The 18,460-nt window shown below is 37.3% G+C and overlaps 1 protein-coding gene across 1 annotated transcript in view; it reads left to right on the forward strand.

Moving 5' to 3' along the window:
- Positions 1-18,460, forward strand: part of LOC142354176 (uncharacterized) — a 153,093-nt gene that overhangs the window by 23,711 nt on the left and 110,922 nt on the right. The gene's annotated exons all lie outside the window — the stretch shown is intronic.

Genomic DNA, 18,460 nt, shown 5'->3' on the forward strand with positions numbered 1-18,460 from the left:
TGGAGATCCGTTCGGCAGAGGGGGATCACTGATCCCTTAGGGGAGATCCTTCGAGATCCTTTCGGCAGAGGGGGATCACTGACACCTTAGGGGAGATCTTTTATGTTAAGAAAGTGGTAATTGCGCTACATGTATCTGTCTGGCGGCTTATTGTTGGTATATATACTTCGCGAGTGTGAGGGAAGGTCCTTCATGTTAGCGGTATTTTCGCTCCATGTATTTGTGTGAATATACTTTGGTTGGGAGTGGTCAATCCTAGGAGGTACGATTAGGATTCATTTTGCCAGAATAAAATTTGTAGAAAAGGATGGCCAAAACGATAGCAACCATTGATCTAAAAAATATTCATGAAATTTACCTGGAGATAAAGAACAATTATCCAAAATACGGTGAAAGGTTTCTGTATATTCTAGCTGCTTGCCAATACCTTGATCCTGATATTGATTTGGAGGCAACATTGAAGCTGAGACCGTATGGAGGTCTAATTGGAATTGATAATTCGCCGCTGGACAACTACTTCAAATCGTTCAAAATACTTCGACTTCATGCAATACTCCACGATGCATCAGGTTTTATAGCAGATTACAGTCGTAAAGGCCCTGGATACTCCTATGTGTTACCTTGTCCAATTACGAACGAGTATTTGGGTCACATCACGGGATTGGCTTTTTGTTTGTTTGTGAAGACGTTCAAAAACAATTTGTTCACTTTGTTGGAATGCTGAAACAAGAAATAGTGATATTGGATTGTGAAGGTTTTCGTTACAAGAAAACTGGTTTTATAATAAAAGAGTTATCGCTTTGTTCAAATAATTATTCGGACAAAATTCTTTTTCTTCCGCCAGTTTCCTACAACTCACTTTCCGCTAGTGACAGGAGATCTCATAAGTGGGTTACTAAATTTTTACATGGTTTGTCTTGGAACAGCGGTACTTATCCTTATTGGTTTCTATCACAAATTTTTGTCGCCATTAAACTTCGGTTTCCGTTAGGGAAATTTTATGCCAAAGGGAAAGAGAAAACAGAATCCCTCCAAAATCTCTTGCAGAAAGAGGTAATAGATTTGGAAACTCAGCTATGTCCGAAAGTTGAAGATATTACATCGCCAATTGATAATATTACTTGTGCTCTGCACTCTTTCTACCTACCGGAAAAGCAAAAGAGGAACCATTGTGCTAAAAGGAAAGCACGGCTGTATTTCTATTGGATCTCTCTGCCATCCAATGAGCCGTCGAGTGGAGAAGGCAGCTCCGTCAGTTCTTCAAGTGAATTTATGTCCAAGTTTGACAGTATGCAGTTACATAACGAATTATAATCATTTGACATTGACTTTTTTAAAAGAAGAGAAAATAGAATCACGGGGACAGAATATTCTGCGAAAACAACAGATTCTCTGCACCACCAAAGAAATTGAGACGCTGAAGAAATATCTTTCATTACTTGAATATTTTCAAATGTATCATGTCGTTACAACAGAAAATGAGAAAACTGAAACTAACCCCTTTACCTACGCCCAAGTGGCCAGCACCAGTTCAAGTTCCTCTGGACGATGACAATCTTCCTGATGAAATTAAAATGTTGGTCAGTGAAGGCAACGTAGAGTCCATTGCCTACTATGGAAGTAGTTACGGAATGCAGGCAAACTATAAAGTGACTTACAAAAAAGAGGACAAAGACTCTAGATATGCTCCTTATGAATTCTTTTGGATTGAAAGAGAGACTAACAAAAAAGCAATTTAAACTAAAAAACTGAGTGTAAATTCATTTTTGCAAATAACTTATTTTCAAATGAGTGTTAAAGAAGATCAGATAGACTCTGCTAATGTAGGGGGTTTGAATGCTTTAGTTTTTGATGAGGAAAATCATGAGAGGCGTTCGTGGAAGTTTTTTAATTCTCGGCTACCACGTTCCGAAGTCGTCTGTTTCACTCAAAATTTGATAATACTTTCTCTTATCGTAGTGTCTTTAACCAAGATTGTGTTTTCCCAACTTGATTGTGATGAATCAACATTTTGGTTTTCATTGCTTTCGTGCACAGTTGGCTACGCTCTTCCAAATCCAAAGCTATGAACAAAAAATATCCACTAGCGATAGGCTTTTTATGGCTGTTTGTGGTCCGTCGTGTTGTGGAAAAACAGAACTTATATTCCAAATGTTATTGAGAAACACTTTCTATCCAACCTTTAGATCTATTTACTACTTCTATCAACACGAGCAGCCAAAGTTCAGCACAATAGAGCGTAAAGTGAACATTTTTTCACTAAGTTTTCTGGATTCGAATTCATTTTTAAGCTGGAAAATTGTCTGCTTGTTTTTGACGATTCGTGTGAAGAAATTTCCAATGACAAAGAATTTTCAAAACTTGCAACTGCGGGACGCCATAGAAATATTAGTGTGATTTATGTTAAGCATAACTTATTTCAACAGAGTAAATGGTCGCGAACGATTGATCTGAACACAACCCATATCATTTTGTTCAAATCACCTAGAGACATACAGCAGATCACCTATGTCGGAAAACAGTTGAACAATACAAATTTTTTGAAGGAAAGCTATGAACTTGCAACAAAACAACCTTTTGGACACTTACTCATTGACTTAGATCCAAAAACATTAGACTCCTTGCGTTGTTGTTCAAATATTGTACAACTAGGTCCAACAATTTTTTATCTACCGTCCTCCAAAGCGGTTATCACTACTTTGACAGATGAGAGAGAAAGAGTTATGTATGCTAAAGCAAATGCTCGAGCAGCCCGAGAGCAATTTCAGAAAGTTCCTCAAACAAGCACCAAATAGCTTTATAAACTTTCTCTGTGTTTGCTCAATGTGATCAATGGCAACGTTCCAGTGAACAGGCAGTTACTTAAAAATCAGGAGAAATCATTTCAACAAATATTATCAAAGAAAACAAGTTGGGAGAAAAAGCGAAACGTTTTAGCCAAAAAACCAGAACTCATTCGAGCGTTGGGATTGTCGTGCTATATTTACTTGAAGGCAGAGTAATGCATGCAGAAGAGTTTGTTTTGATCCCTAAAAGAATGTTCATTTCAAAAAACCCAACCAAGGAAGAAATATTTGATAATCCAATGTATCAGCAAAAAGCAACTCAGTTAGCACTCCTACAGAGGACTAATCACAACTTTGAACGAAATAATGAGAAAAAAAAAACAGGATGCGGACACTAACACTGATTGGTCGATCAAGAGAACAAAGAGTAGCGGTGATGTGACAAGTGATGCAGACGATGTAAGAAGCGAATGGTTTTTTAGTGATGACAGTGAAATTGAGCCAATAGTGAAAAAAAAGAGGGATTCAGCATTCGACTCAATAAAGCTAAAACTGAAACTAGTGGATGAAAACAAAACAAAAAGAGCTGCAATTATCCTATATAAAATTTTCAATTCAAATAATGTTTCTATTAGTGAAGAGACCAACATTCTGCACATTAACGATGAGCCTCAAGGAGTAGATGTAACAAGCTTTTTGTACAATTTACAACAACCCACAAAAAAAATTGACTTGTCAAAGTATTCCAAAATCTTGAGTGAACTTGATATATCAGCTGACTTGGTTTATAATACTCACGCAAAAAAGTTGTAGATCAGTTTTACAGTGAAGATGAAAAGGAAACTGCATCCATACAACTAAAGCAAAAAACAAAAAAAGAGCAAGAAGGAAGACGATCTGAACCAACGACGAAACATGCAAAGCCAAGAGTCGATGAAAGTAAAGAGAAGACAGCGGATGAGGCGCGTAGAAAAGACTGGGATATCTATTGACGATGTGCGAAAACTTGACAAGCTCTATTTAAACGGTCCTGCGTCATTTGGAAGCGCAAAGAGATTGCAAAATTTGAGTAAATTATCAATGAAGAAAATTAAAATGTATCTGGAAACGAAACCATCTTTTAACAAATACCGATGACGTCGCCTCAGGTTTCCAAGGCTTAAAGTTGTTGTTAGCGACATAAATGAGATCTGGTCCGTAGATCTAGCATATGTTGATAAACTTGCAAAATACAACGGTGGTGTAAAATATCTGCTTGTGGCTGTTGACTGTTTGTCAAGATATCTCAGGGTTGAGCCACTGAAAACAAAATATGCCACAGAGACAGCACAGGTCTTCAAAAAGATGATCAAGCATAAACAACCAGAGAAAGTTTGGGTTAATGATGGTACAGAGTTCCTAGGTGCCCTCAAAGCCCTATGCACTGAACGCGGAATTCATTTATACAGTACATTCAGTGAGAAAAAGTCTGCTTTTGCGGAAAGAAATATACGCTCTTTGAAAAATATAATCTACAAATATTTAGAAGAAAAGTGGACTTATTCATATCTAGACAAATTGGATGCGTTTGTTAAAACAATCAATTCTAGAGTAAATCGAACGATAAAGCTCGCTCCGAACAAAGTCACGAAGAAAGACGTTCCAAGGCTTGTGTCCTTGACTGCAAATACAACAAATTCTCAAAAACCCAAATTCTTTATTGGTGATTTTGTGCGCATAGTGAAAAAAGAGCAGACTTTCGGGAAGGGCTACAAACAGTCGTTTACTGACAAGATATTTGAAATCGCATCTATCCCGACATTGCATCCTCCCACGTATTCTCTTATTGATGCGGATAAAGAAGTTATCCAGGGTAAACTCTAACAACCCGAACTTCAACTAGTACGAGAGTCTCCTCTAAAAAATGAGAAGTAAACGATTCGAAGACGAGTTTACGGTACATGTTATTTCTAGCGCTTCGATGGAGATCTTTGATCAAAACACACTAGCTTCGTTCAGAAATTTTTTCAACGATGAAATTCAACTATCTGGCGACTGGAGGGTAGCTCTAAGCGAAATTATTTTTCGACCAAAATTCAGCATGTGGTGAATGGAGATTTGATAGCATATAGTCTTAAGGGTTACAAGGAGTCATAAAGAATCTCATCTGATGCCAATGTGATTTCTCGACCTTACAGTGGAGAAAAATTCTCTTTCATGACTGGAAACTTTGAAACTGTTGCTCAACTTTTATTTACTATCAAGCGTACTAACAGTTGGACTACCTAATTTTTCGTTTCGTGAAATCAAGAGTACTGGAAAATACGAAATAATTTTGGTAAAAATGAGGGAATCACTTTTCCTAGTGAAGAAATACCCAGTATTGTGGGTTTTACAGGAAATCCAGATAAACATGGTGTACATATTGGGTACAAAATGAATACATCTACATCAAATAAATTAATGAAGAGCGATGAGACAAAAGCTTTTCATGGAGAATTCCCTGCTGATCTGTGCGCGGGAAAGCACTTAATATTCATATACACAAACATTATCGAGTATAAATATGTTGGTGATGCTAAGGCGCCTTTATTACGTGTCATTGATTCAAAACAACATCTGAAAAACGGTAGCGTGTGTGAACTTGAACCAACACATAGAATAGTTTTTTTCAAATTTGGACTATAAAAAACTACTTTTAAATACGATTAAATCAATTTCCATAGAGTTACGTACTGAAACAGGTCAATTAGTCCCCTTTTCAGGGACCGGTAAAGTAATATTGACGTTACAGTTCAAAAAATTCGGTGATTAAATCAATGGAATCGTACTATACCAATTAAGCATCTTCGTTGCCTTATTTTTCTGAACACTATAGACAAAGAGGAAGTGGCTTTGGAGCTTTAGCAAGTGGCATAGGTCGAATCGCCTTACCGCTTGCACGAAAATTCATTCTACCCGCAGCAAAACGTGTCGGAAAAGAACTTCTCTTACAAAGTGTGCCAGAGTTAGTGGATGTTGTCAGCAAAAAAAATCCGCAAAGCAGGCGTTGAAAAACACTATTTCGAACACAGTTAAAAAGCAAACGGGAGGCTCATTAGCACTGCGAATGAGACGACAAAACCGAATGAATCGGAGACGGTCTAAACGATCTGGCTCAAAAGCTAGAAAAAGTACTAATTTGAGAAAGACAGTCATTTCAAAAAATAAACAGCCAAAAAGAAGTCGGTCGGATTTCTTCGCTAGAGTTAAAGATGATCGGTAATATGTTACCAACAGAGGCAACACATAGTTCCTTCCCTGGGTTTGTTTGAAAAACCAGCGCTTCTTGTAACTTTTGATGGTAGTGTACAGCCCTAACGGACCCATGCTCGAATTTGAGGTGGCTGGAGACAGAAAAAATTTTATTGACCTACAAAAAATTCTCCTGGAAATCAAATGCAAGATAGTTGAAGGTTCTGAAGCAGATTTGAAATATGACGCTGGAGCTGCAGCAGACGTCACCAAAACAGACGCCCCTTACTTCTGCAATAATGTTTTACTTTCGCTCTTTTCTGACTGTACAGTATCTGCCAACGGATTAAAAATTTCAAATGCAAATGGAAATTATGCTCACAAAAATTTCATTGAAACTGAATTTTCTCATAACAAAGATGCTAAAGCAACTTGGTTGGCATCACAAGGTTATTCCTACGAAGAGAACCCCGAAGCAATTCTGGCAGCTGAAGTTAACAGACGAAAAACTTTGGTTAGACAATCTGCCGAATGTACTTTTTATGGAAAAGTAGCTGTAGATTTTTTTACTTGGGATCGACATCTTTTGAGTGGTGTGACGCTGCGAATTTCTTTTCGACGATCAATAGATGATTTTGTCACAATTTCCGACGATGCTGCAAAATCCTAAAAAGTAAAAATTATAGAAGCTAATTTGTATGTAAGAAAAATGACGTTGAACGATGACGTGGTTTCTGCAATTGAAAAAACTTTACTATCAAGTCCAGCGTCCTATCCGTAGTTGAAGACCATAACTAAAACGTTTCTTGCTTCTACTGGCTTGCAAAGCTGGAAACAAGAAGATGTTTTCAGCAGGGAGCCAATTCGACGTCTAGCTATATGCCTTAACACAAATGAAGCGTTTTTAGGAAGCAAACAACTCAATCCTTTCCACTTTCGTAAATTCAATCTGGAGCAGATTTGTACTTACCGAAATGGACTTCCTGTTGCTGACAGTCCATTAAATACAACTGATGACAAACGCTTATATTTCAACACAATGTCAGACTTAGCCTATATTGACAATGGTCATGGAATTAAATTGTCTAAGTACCCGAGCCATTTTATTATGGTGTTTGATCTCACAAGCACTCAGCAGGCGTCGCATGATTTTATTCACCCTGAACTCACCAATTGTTCAATTTCAATAGAACGCGAGTTATTGGTGAGAAAGCGAGCACTATTTTCATCGATTCGGATCGGAAAGTTTCTAAAAATCATATTCTGACAAACTAATGGATGAAGACGAAAAAAAAAACAGCCTGATTCAAGCATGTAAACTTCTAAAGTACAAATTTTGTGGTGTCTTTGCAGCTGATAATTTTCCCTTGAAATTGTCACAGAACAGATTCATTATTGTGAATGTATCCAGCTCTGATTCTATTGGATCACATTGGACACTTTCGTGTAGGAAGAATGGCAATTACATTTTCGCTGATCCGCTTGGACAGAAATTAACATCATACAAATGTTTGTACAACAGACTGGCCTCCGCTGCTCTTGATATTCAAAACGTGTATGAATTGCTTAGAAATCAACCTATACAAACACAAAACTCTATTTTGTGTGGCTTATTTTGTATTTATGTTGCTCATTACATTTATAACAACACAGAAATTTTAAAACTGAGTGATGTTGATTTGATTCGATTTGCGCTTCATATGACGCTCTAACTAACTCTACTAAAACTCTGCTTAGTTGAATAAAGCTTTTTTTTCAAATTTTTATTTCCTCTTCATACACTATGCGTACAAACAAAACATCAGTATCAACAAGCAAATTACCATATCCGCTCAAAAAAATGTCCATTATTTGGCAGAAAGCACCTGAGTGTGGACCAGACAAGATATTTTGAAATCTCTTTAGAGATTCACTTGCAAAGCTATCAGTTTGAGTTTGTTGGCTATTGGACTTTGTAATACAATTTTGCAATGACTTTTGATGGAGTTGAAACTGTACGCTGCTTCCTTGATGTAGTCGTCGTTGATTGTGTTCATTCAACGTCACGTTGCTGTTGTTGTTGACCTTTTGATTAGAAGCTACGTAGGAGAAGTTTGGCAACAGTTTCTGAATTGAGTGGGAATCTATGCTCAAATTTTTGTTGTATTCAACCGCCAAAACAAGCTTTTGAAAAATTTCTCCATTCAGCTCTAGGGTATTTGAATTGGCAAACAAAATCTTAAATGTTGTGTAGAGACAAGGCACTGTATAGCTTTTTTTAAACTTTGATTTGTCTGAAGACTTTGTCACGTCTGATGTATCCACCAAAACATGGTAATGATTAGTTTTCAAAGTGCAAAAGGGGTTTTCAAAATGAACACACACAGCATAATCTTTTACACTATTCAACTCCGGTTTTTCATCGCAAACTGAAAATTTGAACGCCTTCTGAAATTGTTTGAAGAAACCCGGCGATCGTTCAAACAATGCTTCAACCATTTTGATTAATCTGTGGAAGCAGCCGAGGATGAGGACGCTGATTCGTATCCAGAATCTTTTTCTGCTAGTTTAGGTTTTTTAGCCACCGGTTTTTTAGCAACCGAAGTATCTTTTTTCCCTTCTGACTCTGGCACCGAGTTTCGTATTCTGCCATTTTTTTTTCATAAGTTTGTCAAATTCCTCTGTTGTAAGGTATATTCTCTGTTCAAATTCGTAATCATTGTCTTTTCTCTAAAAAAATTTCAAAAAGACATACGTCCCGGTGTTTTCATAGGTTTTGAGAGTAGCTCTTATCAACCTCTTTTCTGATTTAGATATATCGAAATAGCAATCACCGTACTCTTTGTCTTTGCTTGCAGTGAAAGGCATTTGTACCAAATTAGCTTGGAAGTTTTTGTTGTAGAACGTAGTCAACTGTTAGCGAAAGGTTAAATTATTCAAATGTTAACTATTCATTCCAAAACGGTACTGATAAGGGTGTTTCAAGTGATTTACATATATCACATGTCTTCAGAGGCCCATGTATTTCCCATATAATTTATATATCGCGGAGTTATATTTAGATCAACAAGAGGTATTTCTTGGCATTGCCTTGATAACCCACACACATACACAAATACACACTGGTAATAGTCCCTAACACCATGAGTTTCAAAGAAACTAACTGATAAGAGGGGAATAATACGTGTTAGGTGTGATAATTCCCTCGTAACAAGGAACCAAAGTGTGGTTTCAATTACAAGCAACGTGCTCCCCACCTCAGGCGCGCGGCATGCGTGGGTTACACGTGTGTGGTCTACTTATCCAACTTGGTCCAAATTAATCAAAAACACCTGGCGTTCAACTAAAATTTTGTAAATACATGTGCAGTTTTAAGGGGTGTGCCTAATTCTGTTATAAATAAAGTAGTAAAGCACATATGTTTTCAATCAAAATTCCGGGCCAAAATAGTTGGCCTTTGGTTGTGCCGGGGGCAGATAAGAAAACTGCCACTGGACTCACATTGTTAACTCGCATAAATTACATGGGGGTAAATTCCCCGCTACATTTTACTTCTTTTCGGTTCCGAAACAGGAACTCTTTAACTTTGTTGAAAGCCCACTTCTTGAGCAGAAGTCAAATTTTGTGAACAAATATCCTTGCGCTTAAAATACCTTCACAACTTTTTCTTGTTCAATTATCAAAAACATTCAATTTGCTTATCTTCTCTTCAAAGCATTCCAAAATATTTTAAAACATTATTATCTCTTCAAAATTCTTCAAACGCAGAAAATGTCTTTCCATATCCTGAGCGACCAAAACAATGTCTGGGAGCAAACAATTGTGTACCAAACCTTTTACGAAAACTTTGTGGTTTTTATCCAACAAAAAAGAAAAAACGAGAAAGAGGAGAATTGGACAACGCTTGAACACTTTATGATACCCAAAATCTTCATTAACTTCATTGCAACCTTGCCGGACAAAAAGGAGAGTGAAGATTGCGGTGGAACCTTTATCACTTCAGGTGGGTTCGTTCCACCTTTGTCGTTAACACATCCTCTTTACCCGTATGACATTGTGACACTGCCAAAAGAAACTCGAACTATTCTATACAAATACGATTGTGACTGCGTGCCCTTTTTCGAAAACCAGTTGGGAGTAGTTCGGGCCTGCAATGACCTAGCCGATTTGTGGGGCCTTCCACATTCTCCCGAGTCACCACCACCAACACCAGGATGTGTTTCAACGCCAACTTCTGATCCTAGTGCCACTGTGACTCCGGAGAGCTCACCGTCTCTGTTTTCACCCGTTACAGAGGAGAAACTTGCATGGAATTTTGGCTCACTACCAACTGCAAGTCAATTGATGCAGAATTTGTCTGCGACCGACTTCAGAACACCGTCTGGCTCGACGACACCAACAACAATTTTAGAGACCGGTGCAAGCTTGGTTGCAACAACAACAACAACAACACCCGACAACACCGAGACGCCAAAAGTCACTCTCGCGCCAAGAAAAAGAAGGTCCATTGGACCTTGTGAAAAACTCTTTGATTAGAATTTTTGAACGGAAACCTAAACTCTCAGTTTGATTGTGTGAAGAATTGCTTATTGGAGTAATCAAAAATTGTGTTTTATAAAAATGTTGGATCAATTTCTTTGATTTATTTGTTTCGATTTTGTAAAGGCGATTAAATGTTTTTTGTGTACAAAATAAAAAATTTAATATTATTAGTTTGGTTTTTGAAAATAGAAAAAAAATTCGAAGGACTAAAGACAAACTGAAATTTTTTTTCGAAAACCTGTAAAAGTGACTAATTGCCAAATGAAGAAACATGTATGAACATGGTTTTATAGAGCACAATATGGTCTACAAAATAGGACTTGAATAAGTTTATTGAGAAGTGGTTTCTTTGCCCATTTTCAAACCATTTTTCGAACAAATTGCTCGAAAAATTGGAAAATTTTTGACGAAAAACGAAAAAAAACAATGAAAATGAAAAAGTTGGATAATTTTGTAAGGAGACATTTTACTGAGCGCAAAGTGTTCTACAATAGAACTCCTAACAAAAATTTTGGAGGAGCACAATTTTATGGGTCACAGAGAACAAAATCTATGTTCAGTCATATATTTTTGTCTTTAACCTATCACCCTACAAGTGGAAGACTGATGAGGAAACTACTGAGAAGTATCTCATATGATGTAAAACAATACTCTCTAAATTTTTGGTCTCCATAAACTTTTTCACATCTGTAACAGAAAAAAAGTTATTTGTAAAAAAGCAAAAATTTTGTAAAACTATAAATTTTGAAAAAATTTTTTTCTTTCAAATAACTTGAAAACATGCAATTTTATAACGTTTCAATGTTATCCCTATGTTTTTTACTACAATTTGAAGGTGTTACTTTAGAAATTCCTCCTAAAAATTTTTAGAGAAAAAACACTTTTTTTCTGAAAAAAAGGTCAATTTTTCCGAAAAATTGAAAAAAATTGATGATGTGGTTGTTTTGCTGAAAAATACTCAGAATGAATTTTTCTTACGACTTTGTAACAGAAATAAAAGGTTATGATGATCATGGCCAAAAAACCCCGGGAACACGGTTTTCGCAAACACCTGTTTTCAATTAGAAACATGTGGCTGCCAGATGTTTTGAAAAATCGTGTTCCCGAGGTTTTTTCACACTTCTGTAAAAACCGGTCTTCATAAAATCTCATGCTGTGAAACTTTGATCATAAGAATGATGAAGCTAGCTGCTCGCCAAGTATGAGTTCCATTAAAAATTGCGAAAAAAAAATCAATTTTTTTCCAATTTTTAAAAACATTTTTTCTTAGTTTTTTAAAATCTTTCAACCCTCAACTGATTCTGCTACAACCTCCAGTAATCATTGATGAGACTTGTTATACTAAAATTCAAATATTTTTTCCAAAAAAAATTTTTTTCAAGGTTTTTGGTTAAAAAACTGTGATAATCAACTTTTTTATGCCTAAAAAGAGATATTCAGTTGCACTAGAACACCAATAAAGCCATTTAACTTTATAAGGCTCGCTAAAACACGTCATTTCATAGTAATTACGCATATATTGCATAGAAATTACGCATATGTCTCCGACTATTACGGCAAAACATTGGTATTTGCATTTTAATTCAACTTTGCATAAGACATGATTGTAGCCCTCTTTGGCCAGAATACCAATCATATATGCAAATGGATTTGCATACAACATGATCTACGCCCTCACTGGCGAATGATGGAATTTGCATAAAGCAGGACTAAATTTGCATAAAATGCTAGACGCCCTCTTACAGGATAAAAAAATTTTGTTTCTAAAGCTTCATCCATCTCCTAATTTAATTAATTGGGCTGTGAACCTGGGGCAATGATATTATTGACTCTTGTGTAATCCTTTAGTTAACTGATTGAAAAGAAACTTTGTCCCTAGAAATTTCATTTTGAACTTGTTTTCAAATTCAACCAATCAGGACGTTGGTTATTTTTAGAGAGTTGAAGGTTTGGTTTAGCTCGAACTCAAAACCATTTTATTTTCAAATTGATTCAACTATGAGTTTCTCGTGCAAATTTTGCAACGCCAAATTCACATTTCGCACCAACCGCAATCGTCACCAAAGGAACTTGCATCCAGATGAAGTTGGAGTGCCAGTGTACCGCTGTGAACACTGTGATTTCACTACAAGAGATCTACGAACTCTCGAACAACATTTCGGAAACCGACATAATCCGTTAGTACAATGTTGTCTCTACTGCTACATTGGCTTTGATTCTGCTGATCGCTTTGCCACACACATAAGAGATCAACATGGACTGCCCTCGAGAACTAGTGAAACAAGCAGAAGACCAACAGAATCCGCCTTTCAAGGAGCGCTTCAAGTTTTCACTATTGATGGAACGGAGGACGACCAAGATCTCATGGAGTTCATGCTGAACAATAGACACATCATAACGGACCTTATAAACAGCGAAGTTTCGAATGCAGCCAAAAGAATTCAGTTTGTTGTGTCTCTGGATCTGTACAAAGAAGGAAACAAAAATGACAACGAAGAACAAGCTATCGAAATCTTTGCTAGCTCTGAAATGACTACAGTGTACTTGGATGGACTCTCAAACGAAGATTTTTTCAAGATGTTGAGTAAGATGTTGAATATTCTCTTCATGTTTTCGTCACAAGGCAGTGGATGAATTCTACGCAAAGTAAACAGACTGGAAATCAAGATAGCCGCCTTTGCCCCCGTGCATGCATCGTCATATATAGCTCTACCTGGTTTCTTGAACGGATGCCGTTCATTGCTCAACATACGAAACCAATTTGATCACAACTGCTTCGTGTATTGTTTCGTTGCCGCGCATCACATCAAAAATTGAATCAATTTACTGACAGAAGGTGGATCGGGAACTGAAAAGACGAATCCAGATACGTACAAGAATGCGGAACGACAGCCGGTTGGAGACTATCAGATGCCCATGCCCATAAACAGGATCCCATACTTTGAGGACGCCAACAACGTTCGCGTCAATGTTTTCGGGTAAGTGTTTCTTTACTAATATCAGTAAAATTCAAATATTCCCGCTAAACGAATCAAAATGTTAAAAATGTATTGGTCTTCATGAATCTGTTTTGTTAACAGAATCGAGGGAACACGTTTGGTGATGATCTACGTTTCCAAAAAGCCAAACAAATCCTTCACAATGGACCTTTTTCTCCTCCACGATGAGAATGCCCATCACTACGTTCTCATCTTGAATCTGGAACGATTTGTCGCATTCTTCAAAGGTATAGCCCACCGTGCAGCGCAGCGTATTTGTCGAAATTGTTTTCATTTGTGTACAAACAGAGAAACTTATCAAAACCATGTTAAAACATGCAGCGAACATGCAGCAGCAGAAATTGTTATGCCAAAAGAAAGCAACACTTCCCTACAGTTCAGAAACTGGAAAGCACGCTGGTTTCTTCCTATCGTTCTATACTTTGACACAGAATCTTATCTTGTTCCAATCGCTACAGCACAACCCTCACCCTCTACTTCCTACACAGTTGCAATTGAAAAACATGAACCTTGTGGTTATGCTATAGCAGCCATGGAACACGGTACAGCAACTCCTGTCTACTTTGAACTCAAAAGAGGTGACAACTGTATGAACAAATTTGTAAAATCTTTGCACGTACTGGCGCGGGACATCTACAACCGAAAACGAGCTTTCTATGGACCTTACCGAAGTTCTGTTCCAGCGCGTGAAAATATCACAAGATGTTGGATCTGTGAAAACGAAATAAACGATGAGGCTGAGCTTGTTCTTGACCATTGTCACTACGATGGTCATTTTCTAGGGTGGGCGCATCAACTCTGTAATACTCGTCGCAGAACATCTAACTTTACGCCAATGATCGGTCATAATATCAAAAAGTATGATATTCATCATATATGTCTTGCACTAGCAGAGTGTGAGCCGGAAACGAAGTTTGAAGTTATACCTTCTACGGACGAAAACTATATATCACTCCCTGTTGGAGTGTTCATAAAAAAATTTGAGTCGGAGGCCGGACAACAAGTACCCATCTTCGAATACATAAGGTTAATTGACTCGTTTAACTTCATGCCCCCATCACTCGAGTCCTTGGTAGCTGATCTGCCTGACAATCGCTTTGACATTCTACGCTCTAAGTATGAATCTTACTCCAATAGCGATTTTCAACTTCTCTGCCAAAAAGGTTTTTACTGTTATTCCTACATCACATCAGAACAAGTGTTTGAAGAAAAAGTGTTGCCTCCATTATCGGAATGGAAAAATACATTGCATGGCGGTGAAGTCACTATCAGCGAAACCGACTACAATCATGCTCAAACAGTGTTTTCAAAATTTGATTAACAAAACATCGGCGACTACCACGACCTTTATCTAACCTGCGACACTTTGCTCTTGGCGTGCGTCTTCGAGGCTTTCAGAGATATCTGCTATGACACGTACGGTTTAGATTGCGCACAGTACTATGGAGCATCAAAATTATCAGGAGATGCGTTTCTCAAGGTGTGCAAACCCAACCTGCATTTGCTAACCGAGAGAGAACAACTTGAACTTGTAGAGAACATTATGCGCGGAGGAGTGTCTTCAATCTATGAGCAACGACTCTTTCGAGCAAACAACCGCCATCTGCCGAACTATGATGCTTCTAAGCCGTCTACATATGCGTTGATGCTAGACGCAAATAACCTCTACGGCGGCGTAATGCAGAACGATCATTTGCCCTTGAAGGATTTCGCGCTAGATGCACACATCACGCTCGAGGAAGTACTCAAAATTTCGTCAACGGCACAGCATGGATACATAATTGAAGTTGATTTTGATTATCCACCCGAATTTTAAGAAGCTCATCGAGATTACCCTCTGGCGCCATCCAAATTGAAAATCAAACATTCATGGCTGAGCGGTTACCAGAAAAATTTGAAAGTACAGATGCACTTACCTGAAAAGTCATCTGGGCCAAAACTCGTCCAAACGCTGTTGCCTAAAAACCGCTACACGCTACATTATCGGCTTGCACAATTCTACAATTCAATGGGGCTCAAAATCACAAAACTTCATCGGGCATTAAAGTTTGAGCAAGCGAACTGGATGCGACCCTACATGGAGCTAAATACCAGTCTCCGGATTGCTGCCAGTACTGCTTTTGGCAAAAAGTTTTATGAGGCCATGAATAAATCAGCGTTCGGAAAAACGTGCGAGTCGAAAAGGAACCGTGATCAAGTCGTTATTGTTCGAAATGCTCAAAGTGTGCTACAAAGAACGCAAAGCTTTCATTTTAAATCGTTCAAAATCTTTGGAGAGAGCATGGCTGCGATGAAAACTGCAAAAAAAACGGATTTATTGGAACAAACCCACTATTGATTGCAAATTTTGATTGCAAAGTTCTCTACTCGGATACTGATTCACTGCTATATCGAATCAATACAATAGACGTTTATGAAGATATACGCCAAAGAATTCATATTTTGCAACATTTCGACTTCTCTAATTATCCACCACAGCACCCGCTCTTCTCCAAAGTGAACAAATATGTCTGAACTGAAGTTTAAGGACGAGTTTGCCTGCGTGCCTTTTCAAGAATTTGGTGCTCTCAAGCCGAAACTCTACTCAGTAATTGCAATTGGTAAGTTAGTTTTCATCACACTCCTACGTATCAATATACAGCTTGTTAGTTGGGACTGTTCCTAATGTTCAATATTTTAATTTAGATGGCGGGGAAAAGAAATTAGCTAAAGGCGTCACAAAATTAGCACAACGACAACTGACGCATGACAGATTCAAAGAAACTCTCTCCTCTGGTCGTTTGATCCGCACGCAAAACCATAGAATAGCTTCTAGCAGCCACCAACTCCATACAATAACCATTAATAAAGTGTCGCTGAACGCTTTCGACGATAAACGATACATTCTTGAAAATGGGATCGATACGCTGCCGTTTGGTCACATAAATATTGTCCACGATCGTTTCTTCGACGAAGACGACAATTTCGATAATGAAACGTTGAGTTCCTGGTCGTCTGGAGAGTTGTACGAAATTGAAAACCAGAGGGAAATTGAAACCACAGTTGAAACGAATACTGACAACGATGAAATCCCTGACCCCGGCTTCGTAAGAACCGCCACAATCACAGAGTCTGATATTGATTCTGATGAAATTGCCGATGAAAATGAGATAGAAGAAGAACGTCCAGTGTATAACCCATTTATTGATTATGAAGCGATAGAATCAGACTCTTAATTAACAAAAAAATGCGCTATTTTGTATGCAATTTGACGCTTTTGTACGTGTTTAATTCTCTTATCTATAACACTTTCTATAACAATTCTATTCTGTACGTTGTAACGTATAAATTCAGCTTTAATTCAAATCTACTTTGCTAGGTTTTGCCAGAAATAAGCAAGAAAAGTTGAAACTGGAATGGCTTTCCAATAGCGCAATACCAACAATAAGCCACCAGACAAATACATGTAGCGCAATTACCACTTTCCTAACTTAAAAGATCTCCCCTAAGGGATCAGGGATCCCCCTCTGCTGAACGGATCTCCAAAGGATCTCCCCCCCCCCGATCTTCCTGTATATATACGATACTACTTATATATATATATATATATATATATATATATATATATATATATATGTGTGTGTGTGTGTGTGTATATTATTATTTAAAGACAGTACGTTATTGAAATCCGTTTTTTGGATTATAAAGAGACAGTACAGCAATACAATTGCCTAATTGGATTGAAAAAAAGACACTTTTTGTACTTTGGTCCGACAACGTTGTGGAACTTTTAAAAGAAAAAAATTACAGGAAATCAATTCCATTTTATTGCAATAGATAGATGGTACACTAACTCGAATCAATTTTTGTTTTAACAAAAGACACAATAACAATTATTTCGTCCTATTATGAAAAACAATGCACCAACGCGGGCAACATTTGGATTACAAAAAGACAGTCAACCAAAACAATACCGTTTCTAGAATTTCTAAAAATCAGGACAAGGTTTTCGGGTTACAAAAAGATAATACAAAAATAATAGCCCATTGTTGAAATATAAATAGACAGCATAAGAGCACCTTTGCTTTTTGAAACTAATAAAGACAGTAGATCAATAGAAATATATTTTTGTTTTCTGAAACAACAGCAAAAACATTTGTTTGTTAATCAAAATATTTGTTACTCAAATAAACAACCCAGCACTGTTGCATAATTTTGATTATTAAAAAGCAATCCGATTACATGTTATGAAAAGACATCAAAAGTATATCAACAATGCAACACCGTTTTTATAATATAAAAGAAAGTAAAGCAATACAATCCTTTTGCGGCCTATTAGGAGATAGTTTGTCAAAGGAATACAGTTTTTTGATAATGAAAAGATGATGCGCCTATACAATATCAATATTGCCTTAGTTAATCCCTTTTCCCATTTTTAAGAGGGCAATTTTTAAACAAATAAACCAGTTTTTGGTTATAGAGAAACAGTACACTTGTAATACAACACACTTTTTATTATAAGGCAATTAAAAAAATCAATACCCACATCTCGGTCTGTTCAATCTGCTGGTCAATTTCCACATTTTGGTCTGTCCAGCCTAGCCAGTACCCTCAATTCGTTGTCTTGGGTTTGTGCAATACTTACCACCTATTTGTCTGTTCCGCCTGATCAATACTCACGTCCGAATACTATTTTTACATGTGGGTTGCATTGACTCTTTTGCTAAAAACAGTTGATTTCTGGCGAGCAACATCGAAATGTAGATCATTGGACAACATCAATAAATTAATTTATGAAATCAGCAACGGTCTTTAAATTGACGGTCTTTTCACTAAAGTTGAAAGCTTATCCTTATTTTTCACTTATTGCCAAAAAGGAAGCGATTAAATTAGAGTTGTTGAAACACGTTTAGGTGGGTATGGCTAATGGTCTAGACTAATGTCTGTTCGTTCTGACAGGTC

Source organism: Convolutriloba macropyga, chromosome 15 (assembly GCF_964194025.1).
Source record: "Convolutriloba macropyga chromosome 15, txConMacr16.3, whole genome shotgun sequence".
Classification (NCBI taxonomy): Eukaryota; Metazoa; Xenacoelomorpha; order Acoela; family Convolutidae; genus Convolutriloba; species Convolutriloba macropyga.